Below are 22,475 nucleotides of genomic sequence, written 5' to 3'. Positions count from 1 at the left end.
GTATTTGCCGAGGTTTTCCACAACTGTAAAGCCATTGTCAGGTAACGACATGTCAAGTACTTGGCCTCACCTTGCCCAATTTCATCTCACGGTAATGTTTGAATATGCGTCACTTTATACCCATTGCTCATTTGAATGTTTCTCTTGTCTACCACCAGAGGCGCAAGGAACGTTTTGATGCTCTTCCACCTCCAGGGGCGGAAGAAGCGCCCATTAATGTCAAAAAAGCGAATTTTTTTAAATGTACCATAATTGTTTTGTATTCGTACGTTGTCGATTTAACCTAAGTATTGATTAATTTTTTACTCCATTTGTAATGTATTTTTGGCCCAGGGTAAATATTCATCTAAGAATTAGATAAGTGTTTCCATAAAAGACGAACAAGAAATACAAATTCGCTCATTTGACTATGGTGGACACTTCTTATGCCCTTGGTGGTGAATAAAAAGACTTCTCTTGCGCGCCCGGGGGTAGAAATAAGAAGTAAGGAGCAAGAAAACAAAGGACTAACAAATATCTGAGTGTATGTATCCAAAAATTACCCCATTAAGCTGTATCCAACTACATCGACCCTAAACAACCCAGTAGTTGATATAGTGTCGGTAAATAAACGACTAAAAATACTTTAAAAGCTTGTAGGCCTAAGTGTTCACCACTGTGAAGTAACAGCATGTCTCACCGTGAAACGAGCGGGCCCGAGTTCAAATCCTGGTTTGGACAAGTTACCTGTTTGGGGTTTTTCCGAAGTTGTCTCTTCAATCAATTGAAGCATTGGACCTCGAGTTCATTTCCGCTTTTTCATCATAATCTCGGTTTCTTTCCCCTATTTCGGGTTTGCGAGTCATCACCGAACTTGGTCCCCGTGGTACAACCCAATGAAAACAATCAAGAAAAGAAAAATAGCAGAAGACGGAATTGTAACTTAATATGCGATATATAATACAAGTTGGATAAAAAGATAAGATTGAGAAACTGTACAGTGTAGAGTTAATTACTACTTCGAATGGTCATTTTTATCGTACAGAGATGGCTGTTACAAGTAGACATACTATTCAATCACGAATCAGAGATAATCTGGTAAATGCAATCTAAATTACACTCAATATGATCAATAATTTAGCTGCTGCTAAGCTAACATTTCTATACTTGAATAATTGCATTTCTACACTTGTTTTTTTTTTTTTAAGATGGAACATGACAGTTAAGCGGCTGAGCTTGGAACTACAGTACAGATAGTACAGTGCTATGTTGCCAATATGGAGTACCATCACAGTCTAATATATACAGTCGCGAAGCTCAATACGTAGTAAATATGCAAACATTAGATAGTTGCTCACCACTAGGATCGCTAATATCGTCTCATTACAGGCAATTCAAAATTGTATCGTCACAGTCTATTGTTTCTAGCCCTCAAAACTCAAGCTTCGTGACTGTGGTACCACGCTGCCAGCTGATTGAAGCTAGCAATTGACGTTAAGATGGCTGAAGTTAAAACATTCATTGACAACTGGCGCGAAGGTAAGAAAACAATACAAAAAAATCGACAGAGAATCAAACACGAAGCGTAGGCCTACCAATGCTAACATTGTGTGCACAATAAATGTCGCCAAGAGAGCTATTAAGCACTCGCCACGTGGGAACGGTAAGTTTGGCAACTCAACCGTTGTTGCTATAACAACAGGCCTACCACGCTATGTGACATTCAGTTGTTTTTCCGATCGCAACGCTCCTGTCATGTCCCATCTTGCAAAAAAAAAAAAAAAAAAAAAAAACCAGTATAGTGGTTGAAATGTTTCTATTGTGTAAATGACTGTTAACCTTTTTGCATGTTTCTTCCAACCCCGTGACCCCCCCCCCTCGCCCCGCAATATCTGTATAATGGAAGTAGAGATAATTCTAAAATCATTACGATGAAATGTAATCAAGTAATGAACGACTTCTACATAATGTTTCAATCATATATTTTTTGTGTTGCACAAATTTTAAAACAGTCTGTGCGTATGAACTCGTACCTGCATAAGTAAACAGACTTGAACGCCATCTATACACAGCGACTTTCTACTTTATGTTTATAGCATTTTGCCTATTGTACAACTCGTGATAAGATGAAAAGGAACAACTGGATAATACGCACGGTAGAGTCACAGTCTACTATATACAATCACGAAGCTTGAGTTTTGAGGGTGCTAGAAACAATAGACTGTATTTTGCATTGCCTGTAATGAGGCGATATTAGCGATCCTAGTGGTGAGCAACTATCTAATGTTTGCATATTTACTACATATTGAGCTTCGCGACGGTATATACTAGACTGTGGTAGAGCAATGTCGGTAGTCGACGTTATTCGCTGGCCACTAGTTACCGGGCCGTACCGAGCTGTGTCAAACAAAAGACAATCGAAATGGTGATAGTAAAATTCGCGACTATATTCTTAAATAAATCACCAAGTACAAGGTTTGTGCAGTACAACGGCTGTTTTGAATGCATTAAAAGAAAATGCAAATGTAGTAAGATGTTAGTGGGTTATCACAACGAAATGAAGAGGAAAAAAGATGTATTTCACGCAATATCATTCAAATGACGGAAAGTAAATTTCTGGTTAATGTTCGCCAAAGCGTTAAGTACGTAATTATGACCGCGTTGCCGTTTTATTTGTGGCCTAGAGAAAAATACCTAGCCTCTTACAAAAAAAAAAAAAAAATTTAGGGGTCATGAAAATATTCACCGCTTTCATTATAACTTATTATTGTTTATCAATATTACGGAACAGAAACTATCATAAAAGCCATGACCGACTAGAAACATTGATACCAAAGAGATGAACCAATTCGGCCGTGATGAAACAAAAGAAGATGCGACAGATATTTTAGTTCGAGATAAAATCGACACTTTACACGACATAGTGAAACGTTTCCAGAAGGAAATGACATAAAAGTACAATTTTTGTTTGTCTGTGCATGCGCGGACTTGGTTAATAAAAACCTAACCTAACCTAACCTTCGTATATGCAAGGCGTGTAACCGTAGCAAGAAGGAATCTTCTTCATTTGATCTGGAATGTACACGCGAAAATAAATTCAAGTAAGGATCACGCTGCCACTGCATGAGAGGTCCGCACACGCGCTACAGCAAAACTGTTCCTGCCCCGAGCCTCTCATCTAAGTCATATTTACACAAATACAGCTTGTCGTTAACAGTGGTGCTATCTCTCAGTAATGTTCAGAACGAAGGAGGTATAGAGAGAGAGAGAGAGAGAGAGAGAGAGAGAGAGAGAGAGAAGAAAAAAAAAACAAATTTCTCCTAACGAAACCATTCACCAAAGCCATGTTCTTATGTTGGCAACATTGTATATTTGGTCAAATTTGGCGGTAAGTGTAACGGCACGATTGAAAATTACTGTGCTAATTCTTCAGTTTAGTGGATGAAAATTTTGCGGTTGTTTTTAATATTTTCTCGTTTTAATGTACCAGTAGTGTAAGTAATATTTGGCCCGTGTACTCTGTTTATTTCAAGAAAAAAATGTGTCTGAGTGATAGTGTGAATTAAAGGAAGACCAACCTTATTAATTGAAATGTCAAATTCTATTATCGTTAATGTGTACCGTACTGTATATTCGTATGACTCTTTCCTTGGTACTATGTCTGTCTGTGTGGACGTAAATATTGCCGTGGGATAACTTTCGTCAAGTTTCTATGTGAAGCCTATTCCAAGAAGACTTGGAAGACAACACAAGGAATCGGCGCAATCAAATGGTACCCGTACACGGTAAGTCCCTTACTGATGCAATAATAAATATTTACACTCTAACTTCAAAAACTGTTGCTTTGTGAATCGTTACGTAGGCTACACTTCTGGTGAAGTTATAAAGTGGAACGTGTATACCTGCCGGTATTTCCTTTTTCGGTGAATGTTACTTATGTCCCGCCCATTATAGGAGACATAGGCCAGTTTTACACTAATCCTAAACATTTTGACGGGATAATAAAAACCTAAACTAACCTAACCTAACCTAAGTGCGTCGGTGTCTATTCCAAAATCGGCGGAACTCGCTCAACGCTCCTTTAACCAATATTCGTTCAGTGGGCGGTGGATACTCTACATTGACCGTTAGGTGCAGACGTGGAAGGGCGCAATATCAGCACGTGAGTGAGTTCGAAACGGAGCAGAATGGTTGGTCTCCGGGAAACAGGTTTGTCATACCGTGACATTACGACTCGTACAGGGTATGCTGCTACGACAGTGATGTGCGTGTGTGGAACTAGTGGATAGAAGAGAGTCATATGCAGAGACGAGCGGGTACTGGACCACGTAATGTGACCGCCATCTTGTCCGAATGGCCGTGACGGACCGTACAGTTTCATCCACAGTGTTGAGTCGATGTTGGAGTACTGCAGCTGGTGTGGACGTCAACGGTTCGACGTCGTCTTTTGAGGGCTGGACTAGTGGCTCGCATGCCGTTGCGCCTGCTTCCATTGTCCAGAAACCACCAATGCCTCATACTGCAATGGCACGTGAACGACGTCACTGGCATGCTGAGTGGAAAAATGTAGTTTTTGGAAGAGTCCTGCTTCAAGTTGTCCTACAATGATGGCCGCATATTGTGTTAGATGCTACTGTGGTGAACGCAATCTGAAAGCCTGCATTGTTGAGCAGCATAGCGGACTAACACCTAGTGTGATGGTTTGGGATGCCGCTACGTATTCAGGGCAATCTGAACAGTAACCAGAGGTTTTAGAGTCGGAAGTACTGCCTCTCCTTCAGGTAACTCCACATGCCATATTTCAGCAGAACAATGCTCGGCCACATATGGCGAGGATTGTGCAAGCCTTCATCGAAGAACGACAGGTATCACTGCTTCCCTGGCCTGCACGTTTTCCAGAACATGTCTGGGATATGGTTGGTCGGCAACTTGTTCGTCATGTCCTCCAGCACCCACTCTTGACGCTTTGTGGACTATCATACAAACTGTGTGGAGGGAGATTCCCCAGGAACATATCCAGGCTCTTTTTGATTCCATGCCACGGCGCTTAGAGGCTCTAATTGCAGCGCATTGGGGGCTTCACATCATACTGAAATCTCATGGTTACAGATCAGATACAGTTCTGTAATTCTAATCATTTGTGTATTGTCATGTACCTAATCTGTGGTATAAATTTCATTGCAGTCATGTATTCTTCTTGGTGTTGCAATTTTCACAAACATTAGTGTACATTCATGTATACTCTATTTTTTTTCATGGAGTGCAGTTTCATAGAAAGGACTTTGCCGACAGACCTTCTACTGCCCACTACTAATTGGTTGTCATAAATAAATGTCTTCCTTACCATGACGGAAATCTTGTCTTCTCCTGTCAGTAACCAATCACAACCCTTGTTCAGAAGAATTGACAGGCTCTCGTCAAATCCACGTGGAGGCAGAGTTGCTGTACATCTTTTCCGAATTCCAAGAATCCCGTCAGTCTCATTTCGAGGGTTACCAGGATTGTGGCAACTGTGCAATGTTGGAACAAGGGGACAGGATGGAATTGTCAGAGGTGTTTGTGTAGGAAGTCATAAATCTGTAAGTGGGTGTTTAAAGGAGCCACCGAACTGCACTCCTTGAAATAAAATAGAGTATAATTGCCAATGAGAGAAACAATGCGCTAATCAGAATTTACCAGAACTCAATTTCTACGGCTCTAATCTGGACTTCAATATTGAGAAATTTTGCAAAACTCAACATCTACAAAAATTAAATTTTATCAAAACTCAACATCTACAGTGTGTGTCCATCTCTTATTGATTTTTAAATAAAGTATATTGGTATCACTTCTTTGAAATGTGTGTTTTTCATTTAAAAGATTGGCTATAGTGTTTCAATAGTTAAAAACTGCACATTTCATTACTCAGCAGTGAATCTATGAGCAACATTTCTTAATGCACTTTTGATGTTGGATGAGAACAGGGCCTGATTTACAATTTCAGAGGCCCGGAGCTTAATGTTCCTTTTGAGGCTCCATCTTTTTATATATGACTAGTGGCTTGTGCAGCAAATGCTACAAACTAAGTTCATTACAATTCAAATTAAAATTTTTCAAATTTATTTCCAATGAAGAATACCAGACATTTTGGAAGTCCCTATCCTAAGCAAGATTAATCCAGTCTCTACCATCATATCCCGCCTTTCTCAAATCGATTTTAATAATATCCTCTCATCTACGTCTGCCTCCCTCAAGGTCTTTTCCCTTCAGGTCTTCCGATTAACACTCTATATCATTTCCAGATTAACCCATACGTGCTACATGCGCTGCCATCTCAAATGTCTGGATTTAATGTTCCTAATTATGTTAGGTGAAGAATACAATGCGTGTAGTTCTGCGTTGTGTAACTTTCTCCATTCTCCTATGACTTCATCCCTCTTAGCCCCAAATATATTCCTAAGCATCTTATTTTCGAACACCCTTAATCTCTTTTCCTCTCTCAAAGTGAAAATCCAAGTTTCACAACCATAAAGAACAACTGGTAGCATAACTGTTTTATAAATTCTAACTTTCAGCTTTAAATATCTATACCGTACCGCCATTAAATATATGGAAAAGACCCAGACCACTTGACTAATAACTGTAAAAATATATCACTTTAATAACAATATTGTTATCTTACGTAAGTTTTGTATAGACTACTGTACAGCCGTCACACAGTAAATATTATAGAAATGAAGATCTAACTTCAGATATTCTCTACGTCTACTTACATAACCCCAAAAAGTTTCACTTTCATATCATCAATAAAGCATTAATCTGTATAATTGGTGACAAATACATCATGGTATTCACTATAATAATATTTCATTTTTTAATGGTAATAATGTCATCAAACATTCTTAAGTTTTGTAGCTTTTAATATCCAATACAAGACAGCTGTACTCAGAAAATTACACACCAGAGAATCTTCTTTTTAGTAAGTCTTGGTTAGCAATCCTGCAGGTCATAGCCTTCGTGTGATATTGTTTATTGTAGTGTGTTTGTGTTTTGTTTTGTAATATAATAATAATAATAATAATAATAATAATAATAATAATATAATACTAAACTGCCCCCCATTGAGGGTAGCCCTTACGGACTCAGTATATCCTCAAAAAAAATTATTATACATATGTAAACATAGATAGGCTATTAAATTTTAAAGAAGGGAAACAAAGAAAAGGGCGTGAAAAATTACAATTGCTAGTAATGTGGCACCATGTGATTAATTAGGATTTGGCAGGACTTTTTTAACACAATTATCACAATGTCATCCCTCAGAGATGTTGGTAGAGCAAACTGCCGTCAAAATTCTTCGAAAAAAGCTGGTATAGTCCCTCGAGCACCTATGAGCAAGGCGAATACCTCAACATGAATTAAGGCATATTTCAGCTTGAAATAGTTGACTGTAGGCTCATAGATCGACTTCTTCTCAAGGTGGACCTCGGCTGACTGATATCATTCTACTTCAAAATGTATCGTGGGGTCCACAATGATGCCCTGTTTAGTGTCAGCATTGTACGCTAAAATATCTACTCGTCTCGTTGACCCATTTTCAGCTAGACAGGAGATTTCTTCTTCTACTATCCAGCCCTTATTTCTTAATGCGGCAGCAATTTTGCATCTTACAAGATGATGTCTATTTGATTTTTAAAAACAATATTATTATCTTACGTAAGTTTTATATATATATATATATATATATATATATATATATATATATAATAGCTGCCACTCAGTAATTATAGAAATGAAAATCTAATTTAACACATTCTCTATATCTACTTACATAACCCCAAAACGTTTCACTTTCATATCATCAGTAGAGCATTAATATGTATAATTAATGAAAAATAATCACATCATGCCATTAACTATAATGAAATTTCATTGCTAATGGTAATAATGTAATCAAACCACTTCAAGTTTTGTAGATTTTAATATCCAATGCACAGCTGTACTCAGAAAATTACACATTGCAGAATCAGACCTGTACATTAGCAAGTCTTCAAGTTTTTAATAACCAATTGAATTTGAACTCTAAATATGTTGTTGTTGTTTTCTAATGCCAGGCGTTTGACAATAAAGTCATTTGACCTCTTGCACTCCAATATTTTTCAAAGATATTATCATGGTTAGCCACTGAAGCACAGATTTTGAGGTGTTCTAAATCCATTTCTTGGTTTGAGTTGCACAATGGGCAGTTAGGGGACTGATATATTCCAATTCTATGCAGGTGTTTGGTCAAACAATCATGGCCTGTTGCCAACCTAAATGCAGCTACAGACGATTTTCGTGGTAAATCGGGAATTAACTGTGGATTTTGATGCAGAAAGTTCCATTTTTTCTCTTGCGATTGTGTTATCAAATTTTGTTTGTTGAAGTCTAAGTATGTAGATTTAATAAATCTTTTCACAGAGTAATACGTAGATTTAGTAACAGGTCTGTAAGTAGCAGTGCTGCCCTTCTTTGCTAAAGCATCCGCATTCTCGTTTCCCTGGATTCCACAATGGGATGGTATCCATTGGAATACAATTCTTTTATTGAGTGATATTAATTGAGAGAGCATTTTAGTTATTTCTGCTGTTTGAGATGAAGGTGTGTGTTTAGAGACTATTGATAGACTAGCTGCTTTGGAGTCTGACAATATAACTGCATTCTTAAATTTCTTGATGTGGCATAGAAGATTCCTGAGACTTTCACTTATTGCAATGATTTCACCATCAAAACTTGTTGTTCCATATCCAAGAGATCTATAAAGTGAGAAGAGACAGCACATAACACCTGCACTGGCACCTTGTTCTCTGGAGTTCAAGGAACCGTCGGTGTATAAATGGAGCCAGTTTTGTGGAGTTTATCTAATATTAATTGTCTCTAAAGACAATTGTTTCAGTATGTCAGTGTTTACTTCTGATTTCAGCATTTCTTCTGTTAAAAAATGGCAAGTTGTATCCGATTTAAGTGAACACCATATTTTAACGTTTTGGTGGCTACTTCATTCACACACAACCCCCAGAATGTCTGGAGGACCACACCTGCTGTTGGTCGACGGGTCCATTGGACCTAGCTGGGAGATCTTGTTGATCACCAGCTTTCCCTCCTTAAGCCACTGGAGGACGATTTTAGTGCCATAGCAGGTCAACACTAGGAACAGAAAAGTAGAAAGAGGAGGAAGGAAAGGGAAATGAACCCCTAGGCCTCGAATGCTCTAATGCCGTCGGGGTCGAAGAAAGTAAGAGTTCAGTCAGAGGACTGGATAGGAAAGGGTAAAGAGGGAATTAGGTATTGAATAGAGGAAAATTATACAAAATTCAGTCATTAACTCATCAAGCTGACCAATGCTAATTGATGAGTAGCCCCTCCCTTTAGTTCAGCTTGTAAAATTATGCTTACTAACAGCTGCACCACAGGAAGGTAGGGATGGGGCATTGGGTATTTGTCCAGGTTGGTTCCTTAAAGCCTTCAATGGGAAGGATTAATGGCTCTGCCCCCTGTATCCAACAGATACCGTTTTGCAGCCTGAACTCTAAATATGTCAGCAATCCTGCAGGTCATGGCCTTCGTGTAATAGCTATTGTTTATTGTAGTGCGTGTTTTGTTTTATTCTGAAATCACGGCCATGCTGAAATGCAATTAGTTCTCAAAACTGAAGAAAGATGGATTTTGGAAAATAGGAAAATAATGTAGGAAAATTGATATTTCACTGAAAACTACTATTTTTCTGAAAAACTTTGGGTTCCAAGCTTCAAAATGAGGGTCATTTATTAAAATCCGTTCAGCCGTTTTCCCGTAATTTCCTTTACCAGTTCAAATTATATATATAGATAACTAAACCTATATCATTTTATTTAAATTCTGTCACCTATCTCTTTTCAGCATATATTTAATTCACAGAGATTTACATTAATTCTCTATTTTGAGGGAAAGGATTAAAAATAAAGTGGTCCTATAAGGTATAATTGATTATTATGAGTAGCCACAAGACAGGTCAAATCTGATTGTATTGGTTGTAGTACTGGTACTATCCCTTGTTTCCTCTAGTGCAGTAATTCAGAAGTTTGAAAAGAGTAGACATTTTTTCATAAATTCTGGCTTAGGCTTATGAAGGATATGAAGAATACAGAGCGTTTCTGTGCAGACCAGTCTGTATGTTCCCTCAGCGTATGTGATGGTAGTGTGGAGAGCTTGTCCTGAGAAAACTAAGTGCTGGAGGATGAAGTGGGGCCAGTCTGCATAGGAATGCTCTGTATATGTAGTGAAGTATAAAGTTTTACACTTGACTATACACACAAACAGGGCCGCCGAGAAGGGAGGCAAAGGGGGCAAGTGCATATGGGTCCGTGAGCAATAAGGGCCAGTCAGATTATGCGAGTCTGATTACTTTTTGTTATCATGAATAATTATTCGTAGATACATACGGGTACTATAAAATTTTGTAAGAATATTTGTTACATAAATTTGACATATTAACTCAACAATAGTTGTTGTTGTTGTTGTTGTCTAGTGCCTTGCATTTGGTAATGAAGCCATTAGCAGTCGTGCTTTCCAATACTTTTGAACTGTAGTTTCTTCTGATCTTAATGCTTCACAGGTCTTCAAGTGGTCTTCATTCATTTCTGCTGGATCGTGACACAGGACACATATGGGTGAAGCTGAGATACCTATTCTTTAGAGATGACTTGCTAGACAGTCATGATTTGTCAATAGTCTGAAGGCTGCAACTGCTGTTTTCCTTGGTCTCTGGGGGATTATATCTGGGTTGGAAAGTAGTGTAATCCATTCTTTGTCTTTAGCATTTGATTCTATTTCTTGTAGGTATGAATGAGAAAATTTTGTAGTGATCAAGCGTTTTATTGAGGAATATGAGAAATTAAATTTAGACTTTTGTTTTATTGTTGTGCCTTTCTTGGCAAGTGTGTCTGCGGTTTCATTCCGCATGACTCCACAGTGTGTTAGAATCCATTGGAGATGGACAATCTTATTAACTTTTTGGAGTTGTGTTAACATTTTGTAGCATTCTCTTATTTTTGTTGACTTCTTTGTAGCATTTGAACATATTCCCTGAATTGCAGCTTTAGAATCTGAAAGAATTACTGTCTTGTTATATTTATTTAAGGGAAGATTTAATAATTGGCGGAGACTCAACTGGTGTCCGTTAAGAAAACAGTTACATGAAAGCCACAACATACATGAGTATGAGTCCTAAAGATAAATATTCCGGAGTTAAAACTGTCCCCCAATCGGATCTCTGGGCGGGGACATCTTTAGGCAAATCTCATCATACCAACTCAACAATAGTAGAATTAATACAAATTACCACTTCATATGTAAATATTTGACTTTATATAATATAATATCGGTTTCCCTCATTAACATTCACCGACACGACAATTGAGGGCCCTGGCATTTGCCTGAACTTGTTCCCGTTGCTTGTACCGAATACGTTCAATTATTTATTGGCTTGTCCTTTTTAACTACCACCACAATATGCTAGTGGACTCTCTCAAACCGAAGTCGCAGGATCACATTTCCTTTTCAGTACATTGTAAGTTTCGTGTCGAAACTTTCGTCTTTTCGTTGTTGTTTGTCTAGTAAATTCTGTTCATTAGTGTTACTGGTTATAGTTTAACTGCACAATGGACAAGTACAGGCATAAGTCGGGAGCTGAGAAGCACAAGGAGAGACAGAAAAAATTGGAAGATATTAATATGGGTGCTAGAGTGCGTGAAAAACATTATGAAGACATTAACAAAGAGATCAGTGATGAGCCGAAATATTTAAAATCAATTCATGCCTCTAATTTAGGGCCAACCCCACTGAAACCTATGAATCTCCTAAATAGTCTGAGGGAATTAAAACTGGACAGTTTATTTCCAAATATTTGTATAACCATTAGAATATCCTATACAATTCCTGTCACAGTTGCTGATGCTGAAAGATTCTTCAGCAAAATGAAGGAAATAAAAAATATATTCAGATAAACAGTGTGTCAAGAACGACTGAGTAACTTTGGCCTCCTTAAGTCTGGAGAGCGATCTTGCTAGGTCTTTAAATTTTGATGACATGATTGATGATTTTGCATCAATGAAGTCAATGAGAGTTGTTTGTTGATGTTGGACTGCAAGTTATAAAATACAGGTGTTTAAGAATAACGTTTTATGAATATAATATATTGTGCTAATGTGAAGTTTTGCTAAAAGTTTTCAACGTAATAAAAGTGTATATTTTTAAGTTTGTATCTGTGTATGGGGTTATCTTTTATTTATTTTGCAAATAATTATTATGGTTAGAACAACTAGTAACTTGTAATTGTTACTTTTTTTCAACGGGGTCCGAGTACAGTATTGCATAGGGGCCCATAAATTCTGTTGGTGGCCCTGCACACAAATCATACATTAAACTCATGAAATCTTTATTACTATGTACATCATAAAAAATTTAGCACCATTGAAACACCATCAAAATTAGGCACTGAAATCAGTAACGGGATCAGTCAAATCCAGATCAATATCTGCTATGTAAATAGTTAAACGACACCTGTTGTATTGTATTTATTTTTGGTATTCATACATTGCTTCACAGGTAGAATATGAAACATATAAAAAAAATCTTAATAATATTACAAAGTCTTAATTATAGTCACAGTCTAGTTGGTATATATAAAGAAAAGTTTTACAATATACTAATACAACAAAAGGAGTTAGTATCGATACTTAATACAAGCCAGAAAAATTCATGCAGCGCTTCACCTTAAATTAAGTGATTTTCGAAACTCTCTGTAGTATTAGAATCCTCAAGGCAGTCGAGGAATTGGCAGACCCAAGATAACAGGAAACGAACAATTCTTGCAGAAGTCAAAATCAGAGGCAAGACTTGGGGAAAGATCAAGCAGCTCACAAGGAACGGAGTCAGGAGGAGGAGTTTTTTTTTTTTGAGAGCCTCATGTTCCACACTGGAATGATGAGAATCAGTAGCGCAACCAGGAATTTGTTCAAAGGGAGGACAGACCTAACCTCTTTGCATACAATCAAGCATGTTACTTGACCAGGAACTGTAAGAAGAACACTATGTTCATTTATCTAAATAACTTTAATGTTATGATTAAAAATTTTAATAATGATTGTAATGAACAAAACTGGGAAAATAGATGAAATGATAATGAGAAATATAATTTTTATAGAGTAGGGGAGACTGTTGTACCTTTAGCATAGTGTACCTTTGAACATTTTTTTGTTTTTTATTTTTTGCTACAACCTAGAGGACTTAAACTGAAGTAGACTGTAGAGAAAGCCACTAAGTAGCTCTGGTCATAGTTTTGGTTTGATTTATTGCAAAGTGTAAGTTCTGTGAACGAAAGAATCTTTTTTAGTACCAAAAGTAAATATTCCGTTCATTGATATATGTTATCTGACACAAAACCAGATTGTATTTGTTACCATCCATTAAGTACAATGTGTTCCGTATTATCTGGTGAGTAATAACAGATTTTAATTTCCATGATTTATTCGAATCTCTAGTTTTGGTAGCCACATTTGTTTAAACGTGCAACCTCTTGTACCTTTGAACACAGAACATCTTGTACCACGAAACATGTTCCAAGGTACATAATACTATTGGTTTTTGTTTTTATTTTATTTTAAGATCATGCCACGAACTAAATCTGGAATTAAGAGTTCCCCCAATTGATCCGGATGCCTTGAAGAAAGCTGTTGAAGCAGTTATTGCTCCTCCAGGAAATAAAATCTCAATCAGAGCAGCCTTCTCTGGTTTACGATTGCAAATACATTTTAAATATGATTGTCAGTTCTAACAAATATATTCCCACCTATATTACATGTGTTCCAACTTACAAGAGGGTATGTTCTAAGGTACATGAACCTGTTGTACCTTTGAACATATTACATTTTATTTTTTCCATCCTTAATAGATGTGTAGAACAGTAAAATATATACACGAAGTTGTAAAGGAATCTTCAATAATTATTTAAAGTATTTTTTAATTTAAAAATATCATTTCCCAAAAATAAAAAAAAATAAAATGTGAAAAGTGTTTAAAGGTACAACAGTCTCCCCTAATAAAAATTGATTAATTATAATAATTCCCTGTTTAAATAGGAGTAATTTTCAAATAGCATAATGACAAAATGCAATACATTTGCATTTTATTATCAAATCTCCATGGCTTCTTAGCTATTTCGTTTACAATTTCTTGAGGCTTTACTAAAATGTCTTTATATATGTACAGCAGAGCCAGTCCGTTCAGTTTTTCTGCTATGGAATTTCTCAGATAAGTTTTGAAAAAAAAAAAAAACATAAGATGGAGAATGACTGCAGGTTGTAATTGCTAGTGTTGCCATTATCTGCAAGCAGTGGCGCCAACTTTTTAAAAACATTGGGTAGGCTCAAATACTTGATCATAATGTCCCAAAAGAATCTCATAAATCCTCACTTTAATGATGTTATTTTTCGTAATATTTATGTGACTAAGGATAGTATAGGCCTATATAATATACTGTAGAATGATAAAAATAACAAAATGGAGATCTAAGAAAGATTTTGTAATGTATGTAGTTAGTATAAGGTCCAGGGGGTATGTTCCATTTACTTGTAGGTAATATTCTTTTGGATTTTGTGTAAATACCAATTTGTTCCTTCATACTAGTAACTATATATAAAATCAATCAATCTTCTTAATGTATCCAGCTGTTTGCTGACAACATAAAATCCACTATAGTCCACTGTAGTCTATTCAGTTGTTGTTTTTCACGAGAAATGAGGGGTATTTTGATCGGTGTTCATTATAGATGCCTGTTGCTAGTAGCCAGAGGTGGGGTGTAGTCAATATATACTGCAGGGCTGTGTCTTCTGCAACTGGTACTGATGATTTTAATTTACTTCTTTTGTGGTTTATGGGTGGACAGTACAGAAGAATGTGTTCCAGATCTTCATCATGATTATTACACCACACACAAATAGGATTATCAGAAATGTGAAATCGGTGTAGGTACAATTGAGTGACAATGTGACCTGTTCTGGCTCCTGTTAAAAATGTTTGAACATGTCTGGGCAAGTTTTTGTACATTTCCAGGTCATTTGGTTTCTTTTGTACAGACTGTAAAATGTTTCCTTTGTCAGAAGAGAGCCTATTGTTGATCCATAGGTTTATAAAATGAGACTTTACTGAAGCAAAAGCATTGGATAGAGATATCACTTGAAGAGGTCTTGGTTGCAAATATGTTGCCTGTTTTGCAATATTATCGAGTTTCTCGTTTCCAGGTATACCACAATGACTAGGTATCCATTGAAACGTTATTTCCTTTTGGAGTTCTTTTAGTTTACTTATAAGTATATATATATATATATATATATATATATATATATATATATATATATATACTAGGCCTATATATAAAAAAATCTCCGCATTATCTTGTACATAGCTGTTCTGCACAATTATCCATTTTTAGCTATTACATAGAATGTTACAATTAGATAAACATTTTAACTTGGGGACTTGAATTCTTTCTAACTAAAATTTGTACAGTAGAACCTCTATTATCTGTGGTAATGAAGGGGATGGATTGAACGGTTAATCGAAAAAACGGATAATCCGTACCATAAAAAGTTTTCATAAACTAAGTACATAATATTTTCGTAATTTCTTCTATGGTCTTTTCTTTTAATACGCTAGGTAGTGGATCAGAAATTCACTGATTTAAGTCTGTTTTTTTTTAATTCATGTTTGAGTTTCCTATAAGTCAGTTATTAAACATTACTTATTGTATTTAAGTCTGGTTTTCAACGACGGGTTTTTAATGGCCAAGGAAACTCTGTAGAAAGATAGGAATAGTGAAGGTCTCATGTTGTAGATTTACAAATTTTATACAGTTTATATTTTGTTTTTCATTATCCTAAATTGCGTATAGTTGTAATTCCTATCTCGTATTGTGATGTGAGAAGAACGACATTTTCTCTTTTCCCAAAGCACTCAGTTACTTGCACTTTTCCCCGTAGTACAACATGTTTTCTTTTGACACTTGTAGAAGACATTTTGTATAAAAGTTAACAGTACGGCCACTCAAAGAGTAGACATAATGCTTAAGGGTAAAGGTTTGTAAAGACTCTCTGTAAAAAAAATTCGTACTAATAAAATATACAGTACTCCATATTTTTTCTGCGAGAGAGAAAGACAGTCACATAATCCACCAATCGGTTAATAAGGTGACGGATAAACGGGGTTTTACTGTAATACGAAAGTGGACTCACTATTACTTAGCACGGAGTGATGCAGACGTGTTTCTCCCAATAAATTCGTCATAAAAATCTTCTAAATTTAACTTCTCAGCACTGTCCTTATGTGGCACTTGGAGAGATGAATAAGTGCACACCAACAATGCATCGTTACTTATTGAAATTTTACTTATTGTAATTTACTGATTTCAATAAGCAACGATCACATATCATGTTTTTGTTTAGTCAACTGTCCGAGACAGGTTTGTACCTCATAAATGACACCAGTAAGGCATTACTCCGTTTCGAAATGCATGAGCAACAACCACAAGAGGTGTGTCGTGAAAAACAAGTCATCTATAAGCCTTGTTGTCAGCATCTCAGAGCACAATCCCACATCACACATTGGACAGTTTTTGGGCTCATGTTCGGTGCCCGTGGTACGATCCCACGAGAAACTTTAAATCAACTTAATTTAAAATTTCTGATGCAACGATTGATGCCAGAGGATCTCATGTGTTAAAATCATCCTTAGCTATAATTAGTAATCATTTGTACCCAAGAAACTTTTATTGTAAATGATTTCCTATGTTTTCTTATCATTTAACTTATTTTAATGCTTTTTCTCTTTCAAATTGTCACATAATTGTTTTTAATCATTGTTCATTGTGAATTGATTGTCCGATCTATATCGAACCCATATTTAGGGCGGCTATTTTTTTTTAAATATTATTATAGCCAGGAAAGAATAGAAAAGAAATGATGATAATAATAATAATAATAATAATAATAATAATAAATTAATAAGACGACAAATTATTGGGTGGGCTCAGGCCCCACGGGCCCATATATATTGGTGCCACTGTCTGCAAGAGTTTACCTGTTGCTGGGTACATTAATTGAGGCGCTCAGCACACAAATGTCCCAACCCACAAAATTATATTTCCAATTTACCTCTTTGTAACAGTGCGCAAAATGCGATACATACACAAAACTTGAGCTGAAATCTTATGGAAAAAACTGGAAGTAATGATTAGGCCGAATTGAGGACCGTTTTTGCAAAACTTGCTAACTGCAGAATTTTCAAAATTGAGATTTTGGTGGGTTCGTTAACATAAAGCAGGCCTCTACAGGATGTTAAAATTATCTTAATAAAATTTAATTATTTCTCTTCATTGTAGTGTGTCAAAGTTTGATGGTTACACCTATAACCTACTTGTCTCCATTCAGTTTTTTGTGTCTCCTGTAAAATTTAGTTTTTTGTTAGCAAGTTTTGCAAAAACGGTCCTCAATTACACTTCGAAGAGAACAATATGAGGAGCTCTTTAAAGCGATACACATTCTTGCAAGGCTTCCAGAACGTTGTTTGAATATTTCTTTATATGGTCCAGTTTAGTATGTCACATCTTCATTTCTTCTTGTAATTGTTCATATTATGTCGTCCGACAAGCAAACATTCCCATGTGAGCAGATAAAAAAGTTATTTTTTTATTCTTCCACTGTGTTAACAATGTCAAAACAAGTGCTTATACAAATTTTGGCTACTCGATCGCAATTACGAGAGTCGTCCAAAAAGTAAGTTTCCCTAGTGCCGTTTACAGAAAGAAAACATAATTTCATTGAAAGATTTTTTTGGAACAGATACAGCAATTGTTTAGCTATTTTTCAACATAATATTCCTTGCTGAAATTGAGATATTTGTCATATCGTTGCCATACTGTGGTATCAACAGAGAGGTGTAGATGGTTGTCACACACTGGTTCCGATCCCAGGCGGTAGACTTCTACGACACAGATATATAAAAGTTGATCTCATTATGTTGAAAAATAGCTCAATTGCTTTACCTGTTCCAATAAATCTTTCCATGAAATTGTGTTTTCTTTATGTAAACGGCCCCAGGGATAGATTACCTGGCATTCATCTTACAGTTTGGGAAAACCTCGGAAAAAACCCAACCAAGTAATCAGCCCAAGCGGGGATCGAACCTGCACCCAAGTGCAACTTCAGACCGGCAAGCAACCTCCTTAACCGACTGAGCCACGCCGGTGGCCTTTTCCTGTTTATTTCATCCCACTTGTATCCCCGTTCTTTTAAGTTCTTCTGAATTTGATCTATCCATCTTTCCCGTGGTCTTCCCATTGGTCGTCTTCCTTTCACTTTTAAATTTAATATTCTCATTGACAGACTTTCCCTGTCCATTCTTTTAAGTTGTCTAAACCACTGTAAGCTCTTATTTTCTAATTTCCGAGGCGTACTTGTACCAATAATAATTCAAATCTCCTGAACTTGTGCATAGCTGAAAGTGCCACTACTTCAGAATGTAAACAATTAGCTACTGTACCTTCTATTTCAAAACTTTGGCCGACTTCTAAGGCATTAATGTCTCTCATATTCTCCACCCATGCAATGACATTCCTATTGAATGCCACCAAATCGTCACTGTTGCTGCTCTCAGGATCGCGGCCCTCTTTGGTATTGGTGGTAGCCGCTGTCTCTGGCAACTCACCCGATGTTGTTTCTTGTACAGCTAGAAGATAATGTAATTTTGAGGTGAAATCTTCATAATACACTGTTTGCTAACTATCAAGAGAATAAATAGGTACTATCACTTTTAAATTTAATATTCTCGACAGACTTTCCCTATCCATTCTTTTAAGGTGCCCAAACCTTTGTAAGCTCTTATTTTGTCATTTCCGAGGCCTACTTGTACCAATAATAATTCAAATCTCCTGAACTTGTGCATACCTGAAAGCGCCACTACTTCAGAATATAAACAATTAGCTACTTACCTTCTATTTGAGAACTTTGTCCGACTTCCAACGCATTAATGTCTCTCATGTTTTGCAACCACACTCGGACGTTTCTGTTGAATGAAACCAAACGGTCACTCTTGCTGCTCTCGGGATCGCTGCCCTCTTCAGTATGGGTGGTAGCCGCTGTCTCTGGCATCCCACATGATGTTGTTTCATGTTCAGCTAGAAGACAATGTAATTCTGAATTGAAACCTTCATAATACACTGTTTGCTAAGTATGAAGAGGATAAATAGGTACTGTCCGGCCGAATGGTTATGTTGCATCCCGGTTTGCACCACTCGTTTCTCCTGTCCTCTCTGAAAGGGCTAGTGCCTGAGTTGTTAGGCTCTTCTCTGTAAATATTTTCTGTACGGGACTGGAAGTTTGTAAAGCATTATACAGCTGTTTAAAGTAATTTAAAAAAAAAGGCCCTCATAAGTAAGTAAATGTCATGTGATTTCCCCAGTTTTGACGACCATGTGACAACCACTCGGATGGACAATAGCATGACGACATGTACGTCACCAAACTGTTAACAGTAAGTGAATGATAAAAGTAAAGTCTGAAAAGAAATCAAAAGATGAAGCACATAGCTACGGTTACTTCTAATATAGTTATAACCTCAAAGAAAAATAAATTCAGGGGGCTGAAATAAAGGAAGTTTAGATTTAATTAAAATTGAAGTCAATTTATCCATATTATTTTATTTACAGATGGCTCCTAAATGTTGTATGCCTGTGTGTAGCAGTAATTACCGGTATCAGAGTGCTCGATTGATCGAGTAGGCCATGATATTTATATAATACTTTTCATTGTCGATCAAGAAATAATTCTGTTTTTATTGAAATAACATTCACTGTTTGTAGGTACTGATTTTCAATTCTCTACTTTATTCTGTACTAGCCGTACCCGTGCGCTCCGCTGCACCCGTTAGAAATAAATATAAAGTAATTACATAATTAAAATAGGACATTTGATCCAGGGAATATTCGTGTTTGATAGAAGGATAAATCGTTTAATATGTTACTTAATTTAAATTATATTTAAATAATTAAAATGGAATCATTTTGGTCCACACAGCACTCATTTGGTGCAATGACAATTCCTTTAACATGTTTCTTAATTTTTATTACATGCATCCATAGTTCAATGAACATTGACATCATTTACATTTAATGTGTATACTTTATTTTACTTGTTATATGTTTCCATTGAATTATGATAATAACTTAATTTTAACAATTGTTTTCTACGTATTCAGTAAATGGCGCTTGGCCCACTATGGTTCTGAACCCTTCAAATAACTTAAATTATATTATATTATATTATATTATATTATATTATATTATATTATATTATATTATATAAAAAGTGTGTTGATAACGGATCTACCCCGATAAGTAAGTTTTCAATTTGTTATGGGGGCTCTTGAATCTCAGGAGGAACAAATTTTATTTTACAATAGGGCAACATAATCTGCTTGGCTCATTACCCAAATTTTTTACATTGCATTTAATGCATATGTATTTTATGTATTTAGCTCGATTCAATTGAGCATAGTTAAAATTTGAATTATAAAATAATGAAATGCTAAGCTAACGTATTATTACTGAATACTAAATCAATACACTCTCGTTGGTCGTTAATTCTCTGAGATAAACATTATTTTAAGAAATACAGGAAACGAATACACAGAATAGCCTAACAAATTTTCTGTGCATAAGAAGCTATTTTAATCTTACCTGTCCTCAATTCACTCAGAAGTTACTGTAATAACATTATAGCATTATGTCCATCTAGAGAAACTATACTTTCCAATGGTGAAATAATAATTAATTATACAAATCGGTTAATTTAGCTTCCGATATTACTTCATACGAACACAGAAACATTTTCTGTAGGCTATGATTCATAGTTTTCTATTGTTGTTGACCAAGGCCCCTTATAGACGAAGTCATTTGTTTATTTCATTACACGGCCTTAGATGGCAGTTATTTTAATTTTAAAACTCATTTATCTCATTAAATATCAGTCCTATCAAAATTTTTCAAAGAATAAAACTTATCGGAAATGATTTTTAAAGAAATTTTTGTTATGTAACATTTTTCATAATAATCAATAATAAGCGAGATATTTCGATTTATTTAATTCAGGCCCCCTTATGACCCCCCTTTTAAATAATGTATTTTGAATTCCATATAGCCTATAATCTAAGTTATAACGAACTTAATTTATATTCCAATTTTCATCGAAATCCGTTCAGCCATTATCGCGTGAAAAGGTAACAAACATACAGACAGACATACAAACAAAAATTTCAAAAAAGCGATTTTCGGTTTCAGGGTGGTTAATTATATATGTTAGGACCAATTATTTTTGGAAAATCGAAAATTACCAGAAAAATTTCGGCTACAGATTTATTATTAGTATAGATATGCTGACTTATTTGTTCACTTTAATATGACTTAATCCATCAAGAAAGTTACATTTTAAAATTTGCTATTGTGGACTTGTTTATTTCTAATGGTTGTCATGGACTTTTATATAATATATTTCCGTCTATGAATTGTGTTATCTTCTACTGGTTTGCAATCAAGAGGATCTAAGTGTATTTGTGAATATAATATAACCTTTTTATTTATTTATTTTTTCTACGTTCGATGCTGACTATCCAAATTTTTCCTACACTTTAGTGGTTATATTACTTATTCACATTATGAACGTTTCTTCATGTACTAGTGCAACTGCCATATGTCCAGTTTGTAAAAAAAGTCTGCAAATTTTCTGTTGGTGTCAATATTCATATCGGTAAAACTCATTCGCAACAATGACGGGACAAAATCGTGAGTCAATATTATTCTCCTTCTTCTTCTACTTCTTCCAATGATCTAGTTTCGGACAATCATATTTCTAATACTAATATTAATGTTCCTCTGCTGGTACTGGCAAGCACTTCACCTGAGCAAGATAATAATAATAATTGTAATATTTTCGATGCAGTGCCTCACAATAGTCATAATGACAATCCGATCCAGCTATGGGAAGACCGTATTTCACAAATTCTGTCTGACAGAAATACTGATGATCTGGAACTATTAACGAAAGATTTATTTAAATTTTTTCTTGATGAAATCACTGAATTGCCTGGCCCTCAACATCCAGCTATACGACATTACAAAAATCGCAAATTAAACGCTCAATATAAGTATAATTTTCAGTCATCTAATAAACCTGTGAGAAAATCTTTTTGAAAGAGGGAAGTAAATAGAAAAAAATACGTGTATGAGTTGGCGCAGTATAATTTTTATAATCAAAGAAGGAAAATAGGCAGACAAATTTTGCGAAAATCAAGCAAACAACAATGCTGCAAAATTCATCTTAATGTTATTTCTGATCATTTTGAAGATGTATTTTGTTCGAAAAATAATGTTTCACCACTGTCCAATTTCGATC

The 22,475-nt window shown here is 35.7% G+C and overlaps 1 protein-coding gene across 2 annotated transcripts in view; it reads left to right on the top strand.

The window, feature by feature from the left end:
• The first annotated feature begins 3,349 nt into the window (after positions 1–3,349).
• Positions 3,350–22,475, top strand: part of LOC138701297 (uncharacterized) — a 582,100-nt gene continuing 562,974 nt past the window's right edge. For both annotated transcript variants that reach the window (XR_011332497.1, XR_011332491.1), the window contains exon 1: positions 3,350–3,764. The gene's annotated coding sequence lies outside the window, so the exon portion shown is untranslated. The remainder of the gene's footprint in view (positions 3,765–22,475) is intronic.

The sequence above is a fragment of the Periplaneta americana genome, chromosome 6 (genome assembly GCF_040183065.1).
Source record: "Periplaneta americana isolate PAMFEO1 chromosome 6, P.americana_PAMFEO1_priV1, whole genome shotgun sequence".
Lineage (NCBI taxonomy): Eukaryota > Metazoa > Arthropoda > Insecta > Blattodea > Blattidae > Periplaneta > Periplaneta americana.
Note: the sequence above shows the minus strand (reverse complement) of the source record. Positions and strands in the feature narration are given on the sequence as shown.